The 13846-nt window shown below is 29.1% G+C and overlaps 1 long non-coding RNA gene across 2 annotated transcripts in view; it reads left to right on the top strand.

Annotated features, from left to right (window-relative positions):
* LOC120622088 (uncharacterized) overlaps positions 1–11022 on the top strand; it is a 56567-nt gene extending 45545 nt beyond the window's left edge. For both annotated transcript variants that reach the window (XR_005658420.1, XR_005658419.1), the window contains exon 3: positions 10949–11022. This is a non-coding gene — a long non-coding RNA (uncharacterized LOC120622088). The remainder of the gene's footprint in view (positions 1–10948) is intronic.
* Positions 11023–13846: the final 2824 nt, after the last annotated feature.

Below are 13846 nucleotides of genomic sequence, written 5' to 3'. Positions count from 1 at the left end.
TAACTTCAAGATACTCTCTGATTATTATATTACTATGATAAAGGATAAATTGATCACTTTAAATTATTGGATAAATTGAATTTTATTAAGTTACTGAAGTTACAAGTCCAAAATTTGTTTTTTATTCATTCTTTTAATTTCATAATATATATTTTTATAAATTACATTTAAAGATACCTAAGTAAAGTTTACTTTTAGAAAACAATCTTTAAAGAGACTGGCTTTAGAATGAAAATAATTATAAATTTTCAGGCTTAAATTTTTTCAGAAAATTATAGTGAAAAAATGTTATGTATAATTATAATTTAAAATTTTCCTAAATATGAATTATGGATGAATTATCATCTTCATAGTACATATTGAGACCACCCAATATTCTCTTCCTCAATTTATATACTGTTGTTTATCTTTATAAATAGAGTTAAATAACTATAGAAACATAAATTTAATTTTTTTTCTCATTTAGAAAGGCAAAACTCCTCTTCTGCTGATAACATTACTTTCTTCTGTTAAACATATTCCTATTTAGTTAATATATTTAAAAAAATATAAAAAACAAGAATTATTGATAATATGGACAAATAACTGTGATATTTTTAAACTATTAACTAAAATTAGAAATGCTAATATTTTCTTTTTTTCATTATAAAAATATAGAAATACACTATTTGTTAAATTTTCTTGGAAGAGAATAATTGGGGCTAATGGTCTCAACAAAACTGTAAACTACTGGTGTCAACATTTGCAATTAAAAGAATAAACTATGCATCAATATGTATATAGTAATTCTTAACTGTTTTTCCTCTCTTTACCTCTCTTTTAAAAATTAAGACACCGTGAAAGCCCACTGTCTTCCTTTGATAATTAAGTCTAACTGTTAATTAGAGTTACTACTTTAAGACTTTGGAATTATTTGGTGTTTCTCCCTAACCAATATATGTATCATAATTGCTAGAGAAAAGAAAATATTCAATCTATATTTTCATACTGATATACCTACAAAATAATCTTTTTTTTTTTAAACTAGGTGATAATAAACACAAGACAACACAAATTCACAAGAAACAATAGAAAAGAAAAGTGAAAAACCACTATTCCTAAGTTAGTAGGAGAGCACACTGAATCTTGTCATCTTCGCTGGAAGTTTTTTCTCTTTTTCCACCCATCTGCCATATGATGAGTGTATGATTATGACATATGTGAGGTGCTAAAAAAGAAAGAGGCTATATAGTACTGAACTGGAGGAAATTTTCTTGTGGCCTATGTAGGTTTCATAGCTGCTTATAAACTGAATTACATTTAAGTATTATATAATGTCTACCTCTAATGTAATCTTTGGATTCTCAGAGATAATACAAGGTCCCAATTTACTTTTAGGCATATTGTACTTTTTTTTTCCATTAAGGCATTTGTCTACAATCACTCTGTGAGTCTACACGTATTCTAATCTCTTTGTGTGTGTGTATGTATGTGTGTGTGCATGTGTATGAGACTTGTTTTAAGGTTATCATGTGAAAAAAAATCTTAATCATTTTACATATTTAATATCAGTATTTTAAATGTAATTTTAGTAGATTTAAATAATAAAAATGTATATAAAACTAAAAGTTTAGAAAGGTATTAAGAGATAATCTAATAAATAAAGTATATAATTTATTAATATTATTATTAATATTATAATATTAATGTTATTCAATATAATACAATCGGTTTACTGGTATTTCATATTCTCTTAACTAAATATCTCTCTGGGTATTAAAAGTTGTTTTTTTTTATGATGACCAATATATGTATTAAAACTAAAATTATGCCATGCTTACATCCAATATGAAGAATCCTGGACTTTATTAGAATTTTGAAGGTTTTAGAAATAATCTCATAAAGAACTTTACCATGTACTTCAACAACACAATCTTACATTTTGGCAAGCAACTGAAATCAGAAACTTAATAAGGAAATATTGAATCTCTGATATTTTCTTATGTGGATTAAATATTTGCAGCTAACATTTATTTTTACAATTCTGGTCTCTGTGGTATTAGCAAACTTGCCTGTATTTACGTTTGCACAGCATAAACAAATGTTGCCCCACAAAGAGCAAACATATTGTAAACACTCTGCTGCCCTTTTGCCCAACATATTTTATACTAGTATGATCATAATACAATCTCCCTTCTCTGATGGAAACGTAAACACAAATAGCAATCTCCTATATATGCACAAAAATATCTTGAGTGAATAAATCGATTGGAACTTCAAAAAGTGTGTCAACTTTTCTAGCCTCAATTTATACACTAATTAAAAAATAACCCCATCATGCAATTTTCTGTAAAATATCTGTTTTAATCTGACATTTCACCAAATCAGAGAAATGTTCTAGTAAAGTAATATACGTGACATATCAGTTTCAATTCAATACAATTTGAGTATTATGCCATCGTGTTTTCAAAATAAAAAAAAAAAGTCTGACTTTAAAAAATTATCTTTTTATTAAGGAAATAATAACATAATGAGTATATATTAATGAATCTATGTATATGCCTATTTTGTTTACTCCATTTCTATATCTTTTAAACATTTAATATTATGTAACTGGAAAGATTTTCAATAAAATATAATTAAAAATAAACCTCTATTGCTTATCTCAAGATCGTTGTTAAACATTAAGGTGATACATATAAGAAAATGCAAATCAAATAGAATCAGCAGTAGCCCAATGGGTTTCTAATCAGACACAGTTACTTTCAAAGTATATTTTATATTTTAACATTCATAAGTATTTATAAATTTGTACAGGATATAGTGTTTAATATCATGCTTTTAAAAATGTATCACTATTATGTGAACATTCTCTATGGCATTGCCTATTCTTATTCAGATTCTTTTTGATGGCCACATGGTGTTCTATTGGTTAGACCATAAATTTAATTATTGCTCTGTTCGAAACATTAGAGAGTTTGCAATTTTTGCTATTAAAAACAATATTGTACTGAACTTAAGCTAAATTTGTGTAATGTTCATGATTTTATCTTAAGGCTACAAGGCTAAAAGTGAGGTTTCTGGTTAAAAGTCATATGTATATTTAAAATAACTGATATGTCCTGACTAATTATTTATCCAGATACAGTGTATTAAAATTACTGAAAAAGTATATAAAATAATTTCTAATAAAAATGAAAATAGAATTCATCATGTGAATATATATCTTTCAATATATATCTTTCCTTCCCCACCTCCCACCCCTTGTTTTACTGCTTTGGCCTTCCGCTTGTTATGTATTTTACTATGGAAAAGCATCACCAAAAAGTTTTACTTTTTTCAACTTTTCTAGGATCAGTTTATACATTAATTAAATCACATGAAACAAGAAAATATGTCTTTCATAAAGCGATCTCAGTGATTTTTGGAGCTAGAGTAAAAAGAATTTGAAGTAATAATACTTGTATTTTGGTCATGAGTGTGCAACCAAACCATTTCAATTCCATCTTAACCACCTAAAGGCTAAGCTCAATCTTCTTACAGGTTTCTGTAAAAGACCACTAATCAAAATAATTTTTTTAATGAAAATAATTTAAAGAGATTATTAAACTGTCATTTTTAATGTGATACTGTTAATGAATCACGTCACATAGGCTGGTCTGTGGCTATCTGTCTTGTAAACCTGCTAGATCATGTTTTTGTTCTTACTTTCTCTCTGTCATCTAATGTCTCTGCCTAGGCTTGGGATTCTTTTAGTATTAGCTTTTTCCAAGTTAAATTATAAAGTAGTTTTAACAAAAATGTTAAATATCACAATAAGCATAATTCCAGTACCAATTACCAAGAGTATGATATTTATACCATTATCTTACAGAAAAGTCTGGTGTGAATATTTAAACAGATTTTAAGTGAATAGTCAGAGTTGTCTTCTGCCATGGAACATTTTTTGGCTTTTATTGGAACTCCAGCAATTTCATAAGTCTCAACTACCTTCTACTGAATTAGAACTTATTTTTTAAAATGCAAAAACTGTCTATGAGCTTCTATATAAGGCTTTGCTCAATCTTCCTTCTAAAATAGTTCTTAATAGATTTTTGACTATTTCTAAGCATTTGGGTTTTATCCCGTGCACATTACAAATATCACCTTCCAGTGTGTCTGTCTTTTGCTGTTTCTTTTTTCTTACAGTTTTACTGATGTGTGTGACTTAATGTGTCTACTGATTTTTTGTCTGTTTCACAGACTATGAAGCCTAACATATCCAAAACAATTTATCTCTCTTGTTATACTTGGAATATCTGTGTCCTCCCTCTCTCTATATATACCCTAGTCTCCCTTCCCCTTTTTCTCCCTCCCTCCCTTTCTCTTTCTCTCTCCCTGCATACATTAATTTACCAATCACCACACTTTCTAACTCATAATCATATTTCAAATATGTAAATCCTTTATGTCACAATAAATATCAGTAACGTCCACCACCTTCACTCCACTGGAATACTGCAACAGCCTTTAAATTCTTTCGCTTTCTACTGGTCTTTCCTTTCTTAAAACAAACGATAAGTTCTCCAGACAGAGATGCAAATCATGCTACATCCCTTCTTTGAATTGTTCTATTTCTTCTTTTGAATTTAGGAAAGAGTTCAAGATATTTATTTAAAAGTCTTTTAACAAAATTACTCTGTAATCCTTTCCTGCGTCGTCTCTCATCTTTAACTTCTCACACATTCTGCCTATAGCAGATTTTCCAGCAGATGTTTTGGTGTAGCATGTTCTTTCTTATATCCTAGACTTCAGACACGCTGTTCTCTCTTCCTGGACTCCTCTTCAACTTGCTCCATCTGACTAACTCATAATCATTCGGGTTTTAATATGTATGAGTATCCCTTCCTTGGACAGGTTTTTCTTAAAGTCTAGGTGGATCACCTGTAGATATACCCATAATGTGTAAGTATCCCATCGTTACATTAACCAAATCTATTTTTAATTTCTTATTTGTTTTCTTTAACTGTGAACTATATGAGATCAGAAATCATGACTGCCTTGTTTAACACACAAAAGTTCCCGATAGATTAAAATTTTACTGTATATTATGTATTTAATAACTGAATATAATACTTTTTTGAAATATTATGAAATCATTTTGGAAGTAGAAATTTTTCCACTAAGTAATAATAAATAACAAACTTCTCAATATATTTCATTAAAACTTTCACATATAATTATTACTTAGGTAACAAGAATCTATATTTATATATTAAGATCGAAGATCAATTTCCTGATATAAAACCAGTCCTGTCAGTTTTGTTCTTAAGTAATATACGGTTGCATCACTATTAGAATGGTTTCTGTGTTTTTTGAGTAATCAGCCCGAAGTATCATTAAACAAGTCATTCTTTTTCTAAACAGCTAATGGTCACAAAGTATATGGAGGAGTGTGTGTGAGTGTGTGTCTGTAATGGTTCAGTGGATAAAATTTAGAGTTTTAGAGCTCTCGTAAACTAATGTTACTCTTAAAACCAAATATATCTGTTAATTTATTAAATGACTAATATCTCATTTTAAGAGCTTAGTACTGTGACTGGTATTGTTTCTGGCATTTTAGCTCTCCTAGTCACTCCTCTCTATACCCTATGAGATGGCTAATAAGATTTATTTTTCTTTTTTATTATTTTTTCTTTTTTATTATTTTTTCTCTAAACTGAAGTTTAGAGAGGTAATATTAATCTGCCCATGGTCACACATATAATAAGTAATATGGTTCAGGAAGGGCAATTAACTCTGTTGAATATAAAATTCAATGCTTTTAATTTGAAATTAAATTAAACTAGCATTTTAAAAATAGAATTTTTTGAAGTGGAGGGGGAAATTCTAACTTCTTTGGAAAAGCCAAGGTTTTAAAATTTATAGTAATGATCATTGTAGCCTAATCATAAATGTAAAATTTGGCTGAATTGGTACACTATTTTAAGTTTGAATGCTAATAGCTAATTCCTTAAAATAACTTACAACAAAAAGAATGTGGATTTTTAAACCTCACAGATACATGAATGCCCAGGTTAAACACAAATCCACAAATTCTGAGAGTTCCTTATTGAGATCTCAAAACAGAGGAGGAATTGCGATATTATAAAAATCTAATATCTGTTAGAAATTAATTGTTAGATGACATTTAATGCATATAACATCTCTATAGACAGTATAACTTATTCTCTTTTCAAGTGAAATACATAGATTATAGAAGATTTAAACAATGTAAGCATGATCATGCAATAACAACATTTTTCAAATTTGAACCTCAGGTTATGATACTGTCAAGTCTAGTTTCTTTCCATTACACCAGGCATCTTTACATAAAATTGGTGAAGATAATCATGGGAAATTTTTATCTTACAATGTAGCCTACACCAACATTAAGGAAATAACAAATACCGCATAAATAATTATGATTGCCAATAACTAATTATGTGATCTTCAGTAATTTCCTTTTTAGCTCTGGTTTTGATATCTGAGAAATGAAGTGTCCGGTTTCTATTCTGGCTTGGATGACATAGTTTATAAGCCATCAAAATAATTATGAATGAATAGTGACAATTTAGCTTATATATTGTTGAAGACTGAATTCCAACTTTCAGTTTAAAAACAATTCTCTATAAATGTTTCTATTGCTGTCTATTCCTTGATTCTCTTTCTCTCTCTGATTTTATTATTCTCTACTTTGCTCTCCTGTGCTACTGAAATCTGACAGCTTAATGTCATTATATAGTTATTTATTTTTTGACCTCCAGTCAGAAACTATTTCTCTCAAAACTCTTTGTTATGTCTATATGGTGAGAACTTGACATTTTAATTTATCTAAATGTTGAATCAATGTATGTTGATAGAGGTCCAAAGGTGCCTCCATTATAGCAATCAATCAACAAGTAAATGATGTAACTGAGAGAGCCACCATTCAATAAATCACATCCATCATGTATTACTGGGTATCTGCTACATCTTTCTTGGAGTTAAATACAGTTATTCTACTTAGGGAAACTACCTGTTTATTTTATTATGTGCATGGAGCCTAAAAATTTTAAAAGCATTTTAAAGTTTTTTTAAATGTATTTTTCACAAAGAATTATTAAAATATAGTTTATGATAGGTAAAAAAAAAATTATTTAGCATATACAGAACTAATTGTTAGCCATATCAAATATAAGCCTAATCAAGATGATTTTTTTATGAAATGAATTAAATTTGGATTGCAGGCTGCACACTATTTATTTTAAATCTACATATTCAAAATCTGCATATATTGCATTATATAAACATAAACTTTTTAACTATTATTTACTGAAAAAGTCAAATATTTTATTTTTTGTTTAATATTGAATCATTTATATATATCCATGCAGATAAAAACAGAGTACTTATGTCTAAACTTTGATTGACTAACAGATATTTATTTTTGTATGTTTCTTGCTATCAATGTGAACCATGTTCTTATGAAATATCTATTTATTAAGAATGATAAAAGTAAATGATTCAATATTCTTTGTAAAAAACTGCTTTCCTTTCTTCCTCGCTAATGATCTATGATGATGCTAAGAGAATCCCATTTTACAAACCTATCTCAATTTTGCTTTTAAAAAAATTCTGTAACTGAATTTCTCAGAACTCTGTTACTATGGAAATTCTCCTTTTTAAAAAATTCTAAGTCATGCCAGATACAGCTACTTATCACATTTTCTATGGAAATGGAAGCAGAATTAGCAGTATTTTTCAGTATCAGGCACAATTTGAACACATTACTGTTCTAACATCCAGTGATGGATGAACGCATGCTACTTTTCTGAAACAATTTTTATTTTCAAATGCTATAAATGTACATTTGTAGAATGCCCAGAAATATGTTCCACATTTTCATATGTACTAGTTTTTAATAATACAAGAAGTAAATATGGAAAGTAGAATAAAAATGACATGAAAATACAAAGTAGAGTAGATTAGGACTGTCCTGTTCTTTGAATCCATTATGCATTTACTATGGTGGATGAACTTTATTTAGAAGGATTTCTATTTTTGTGCAGGCACTTAGATTAGCCTCTGTGTGTGTGTGCATGAGTGTGTTTATTTTTTATTTTTTTTTTAAATTAAAAACAGTCTTCTATCAATCCCTATTGTTATTAAAGAGATTTTTCATCCATCAGAGTCAATAGATTTTTGTCTATTAGTCACTATAAAATTACCTGTAAGAGTATTGAAATGCACATATGTGCACACTTACATGTGCAATAAAATCTTCTTTTCTTGGACCTAACTGTTAAGTAAGGGCATGTTTGATTTGTCGTATTTTTTAGAATTATTTGTAAATGTTTTTTGAAACCTGGACATGATGTATTTGGCAAATGATTCAGAGATTAATAGGCCTTTATTGTGAAGTTTTATGTTTATCTGGCTAGATGTTGTATTTACTGTTTGCCATAGAAATAGACATTAGTAACTAAAATTTCTTCTAGTGTTCTTGTTTTTGTATTGTCTGTTGTCTTCAGGTTTCCCTAGGGACTCCTTCCTAAAATGGGGTCCAAACCTTGCAGGTTTTTTTTGTTTGTTTTTTGTTTTTTGTTTTTTTGTTGTTGTTGTTTTAGCTACAACCAGCTGTTATTTTACAAGGGACTGATTGATATACAGTAACATTGGGTGTAAGGGAAATGTTCTATATTCCTGTGATTAAGAATATCAGTCTTTGGTAAGCCTGTGTCCTGAGCTGTGATTGTTACAAGTACTTCTCAGCTTTCCCACCCTCACTTAGGTGAGACAGGAAGACTATAGAAGGGTATAGTCAGGTTTTTCTCTTCTTCCAGTTTAAAGACTGCGTGGAGTTAGGTAGAATATTTCCCTTCCTCTAAGTCAGTCAGAGTCCCATAAAACTGATACCTGTAGAAATAGTACTGATAAAAACCAAGTCTGGTAAAATAATTTCCCTTGAGATCAGGTTATTGTTAAGGAGAACAGATTGCTCTGGGATTTTAAAAAAATTATTACTCCCTTCTTTCACTTCCAGAAATACAAGGGAATTTTTCTTCACTCTTTATTATGAGAACTTGGTGGTTCTCTTGAAGGTAAAACTCATGAAAGTATGGAGCCTCTCTTAAGACTGTACCACCAGTTTTTAACTCTCAATCGAGTCTACTCTGAGCCTCTGGAAACTTATACATTATAATTTAAGTGTTCTTAGCAGTATTGAGTCCAGCACTGGGCTTCTGCTGTGGCTTTTATCTCCTAGTAAGCTGTAATTTTTGCTCTCTGCCTCTTTTTCCATTCTTTTGGGAAATGTTCTGCTTTGTATTTCAATTCTCAAATAGATATTAGAAGAATTGTATACTTCATAACTTTTTTGTTGTTAGTGACAACTTCCAAGCTTTTTACACGTAGGACAAGAACCAGAAATTGGCATTGGGGTATTTAAGTCTGAGATTCTGAGAAAAGTTTATAGATTATAAATATAACCATGAGGCTCTATAGCAGCAAACATTCAAAGTTAATAGAGCAGAAAGTGGAGAAGATAGAGAAGACTGAAGACTTGGCCTGGGGTCATTGAAAGTGATTAAGCAAACAGGACACAGATGGAAATAGGAGTCGGGACCATAATCAAGAGTGAGTATTAAGTCCTAGAAGCAATGTGAAAAAAATATTTCAAGAACACTGGGGTTTGATAGTATTGAATGTCGCTGACAGGTCAACTAAAAGGAGTTAGAGAAGTGGATATTGACTTAAGTAACATGACATCCATATTGATCTTGAAAAATTCAGTGTCATAATGGTTTTAAATCATAACTGCAGTAAATTCAAGGGGGGAATTTGATTGTAAAATCGAAAACAGAAAATGATGTCCAGGATTTTTACAACCTTTATGACAGACAAGCACTTCTCTGAGTGAATTATATAATAGTGCCAATTGGAAGGCATGGAATGTTGTGGATGAATTTTTTTCATGCTTAATTTCTAGAAAATAAAGAATATATGCTTAGATTGAGTTATTCCAAAACAGACTGTAAAATACGGTTATTTTTAACATGATTTATTAGAAATCTTCCCTGAGAAAACTGGTAAAGATATGGGAATATGTGACTCAGAGGCAAGATGACTGAGAATTGTCAAGGAAAGTCCTAAAGAGGGCAACTCTAGTACAAACTTGCAGAGGAATTGTGGGTACAGTTGTTCTACTGATTGGAGGTTTTCAAAAATTGAAAAACTGTAGGAATCAGTGTAACACAGAGAGTGAGTTACAACGTACTGATGGTAGGAGGATGGGGTGCTTAAATTAAGCACATCGAAATGTCCTCATTATTGTAATGGCCAGATCTAGGGAATAACGAGACAAGTGATGGTATACATTATGGAGGCATATAAGAATATTGGAAGGAGAGATATAATAGTGTTGGAAGAAACATCTACATGAATATTGGTATAGCCAATAATTATGACAGATATACATATGGAAGAAAAACTAGCCACCAATTGATGAGAATGCATAGGAAACATTTTTTTTTTTTTTTTAGTCATGCTCAAATCAGAGCAAGAATAAAAGAAACTTTCAGGAAAAATGGTTGTGGTCACAACCATTTAACACAGTACTTGCTGAATATTGTGTTAAAGTGGGTGCTATGAAACAGTTTCAAGAACTGTGATTGATGAGAAATGGGATGAGAAAAGCGTTATAGTCTGGGGCATAAGAGATGAAAGTCTTGGCATCATGTAGTGATTGCCGTAAACAGATATGATGGCATAATATGATTTGTGACACAAACCTAGAATGGGCTTTACAGGGAGTTAGAACATAACCAGGTGTTTGCAAACATAATTTGAAATTAATCCCTAAATTTTTGTGGGAGCAATTTACAGTGATTCACACATGCAGTTACCTAAAATACAACTTTGTTTATTGACAATTCTTTTAGAGCCTAATTTCCTCCTATTTTATTTGTAGAGAAGAGAAAGAAGTAAACTACTAACACTTAAGATGAAGTTTTCATATCCTTGGAAGCTGTTTGTTGTTGAGGGTGAGTCCTAGAAATACATCTAATAGACCCAAATGCTGATTTTGAAGGTAAGGTAATTTTAAAAATTTAGTAGATATTTTTATTTATTTCTTATCATTTTATTAACATTCTTTCGAAGCCATTTAAAAGTAGAATAAAGTAAATCATTCATTGATTTTCATTGATTATAAATGATATATTTGCTCTTAAGACTATAACTTAGCAGCTTTCATTGTGATTATTATTTCTAAGCTATTTATTTTATGCGGAAGTACTAAGTAAATCATTCACAAAGATGTCTTTATTAAACAAAATGAAATAAATTTGCATAATATTTAATCTGTAGCAAAACAAATTGCTAAGAATTGGGATGTAAATTCAAATAGATTACACACTATGTTAAATATTACAATTAAAGACTCAATTATGAAGTGATCCATTGGTTAAACTGTATACATTTTTAGTAAGGTATCACTTGACATTTTAACTCATATATTACTAATTTCAAATTCTCAAGAATTTCCTGAAAACATTATAATAAAGCTCAAGCATTTATTTTAATATAAACTCTTTAATTAGTACAATAATAATTTTAGAAATGATAAATACTTTGAGTTAACATTTGCAACATTAATTCATTAGTACATTAATTAGCTCATTCTGTCAATCATACTATTTTTGATGGGTGTCTATTTTGAGAGTTTTTTTGTTTGTTTAGGAATTTAGACTTGGCTTTGGCCATTACCTTAAGGCTCTGTGATGTAAAATGTATATATTATGGTCAAAAAAGTCATTTTCATTAGTCTTCTATATTTCCTGCACTCTTAACTGAAAATCTTAGGAAATGTGAAGCTTTGATTTTAATTACAGAATATTGATCCTAGCTAAATAGGAAATATGGTGTAATGTAAAGTCTGACTATGATATTTATCATCAAAACATCTCAATTGTTATTTTAACACATTTGAAGTGTAAAAATGATATGTAAATGTGTGTGTGTGCATGCATGTGTGCATGTGTATTTAATTTTATCTCATTCTTACAGGCACATAAAATCATTGCCTCAGGAAATCATTTTTTATTTTACAGACTTCTGTTACTTATTAACCTTAATAGAAATGTTTTTTAGTAAAATAATGAGAGCTTTTTGATATTTTTATACCAAATGAGCAATGTTTGATCCTTTCTTGGTGTATGTATTCACTAATTGGGAGAACTGAAAGAATTAATGAAATAAGTAAAACTGGAATCCCTTTAAATATATTTACTGACCATTTAACAAGTGAGTCTGAAGTTATATGATCAAATAAACTAAATTGTAATCTGTAGATTCTGCTTTGTTTCAATTTATAATCTTACATCTAACACACCATGTGAATGTAAAAGAATATGTGGCAACAACCTTTATTGACTCCTTTTAATCCAAATAAATATCACCAGTAAGGTCAATTGCGCACCAGCAATAACTGTCAAAGCAAAGTGATATCTCATTTACCTTGACCTATTGTACTTCAATTTATCAAAAAGAAACAGTTCCTGTAATAGCTTAGAGAATATAATTTGTTGAATACAAAATTATTAATAGGCTTTATCAATGTCGTCTTATCATTATAAACACATTTCAGGTAAATAAATGGGTCAATGCATACACCAAAGTTAAAAATGTATGAGGTATAACCACTTATTTTTTAATTGTACAGAGAATTATTTGACAAAGGAGAAAAAAAATTAAAAAGACCAAAATGTATATATATTTATCTCACAGCAAAATAAAATGATACCAAAATCAAAAAGTAAGCTTAATTATTGATAGCATTTATGTTTTCTTTGGAACAAACCTAGAAATTAATACATATTTTCTATTAAGTTTTGACTTGTATATAATTTTTTGAAAAATTCTTGGTTTCCTTAATAACTACAATTTTTCTAAAAAATTCTCTGTTTACATCATTTTCTTCTTATATTAGGGTATAGTGTAGAAAAATATTTTAAAATAATTCACAATGTAGAAAAATATTTTAAAATACTGCACAATTAAGTTGAATGACCTAATAAGCAGACCACCCAAAATTTCAAATAAAAAAATTAAAATATGTTGACTTTATTTTTAAATATATTCTGGCTAATAATATAGAAATTTCTGAATTAATTTAGTAAGACCACTGGGACAAGTTCTCAGTTTGACATTCTGATGAGTCAGAAGTATCTTTAACTTACTTATTCTATTGCATAATTTAGACCCTACCTCATTAATATCACAAGAAAGAGTAAAATTAGGAATAGGAGAGAAAAATTAAGTGAATTATTAAAAATTTTAACTCATTTCTTACTTTTTTCAAAATATTTCAAGATGATAAGATTTTTCTACTCATCAGTATCAAGGAAAAACAAACAATAGTCAAATAAGATAAACATTTACATATTAGCCTGACAAAAAGTAATGAGAATAACACTGATGACTGAGAGGAATTATTTCATAGAAGAATGGAGAAGTAAAAGAGTACAAACTTCCCTAAAAATAACAAAAGCCGGCCTTATCTTTGCTTCTGGAAATTCGTCTTACCATAGGAGGGTAAGAAATTTTCATTCTTAGTATTGTTAATAGAGATAAAACCTAAGGGTAAAAATCTTCAAATAGCACAATAGTTCACTAAATTATTTTACATTCACACTGTGGAATATTGTGTAAATATATTTTTAAAAAGTATGATTTAGAGCTATTCCTATTCCTTTTACTTACAAAGATATCCAGTAGGTATTGTTAAGAGAAAATTTTGATGAAGGAAAAAAGTGCATAATATCACATTATACACAAAAGTTGAAATAGGTAATATTCCTAAATGTAA

This window comes from Pteropus medius, unplaced genomic scaffold, assembly GCF_902729225.1.
Source record: "Pteropus medius unplaced genomic scaffold, Ma_sr-lr_union100, whole genome shotgun sequence".
Taxonomy (NCBI): Eukaryota; Metazoa; Chordata; class Mammalia; order Chiroptera; family Pteropodidae; genus Pteropus; species Pteropus medius.
The sequence above is the reverse complement of the archived record's forward strand: the minus strand, read 5'-3'. Positions and strand labels throughout refer to the sequence as shown.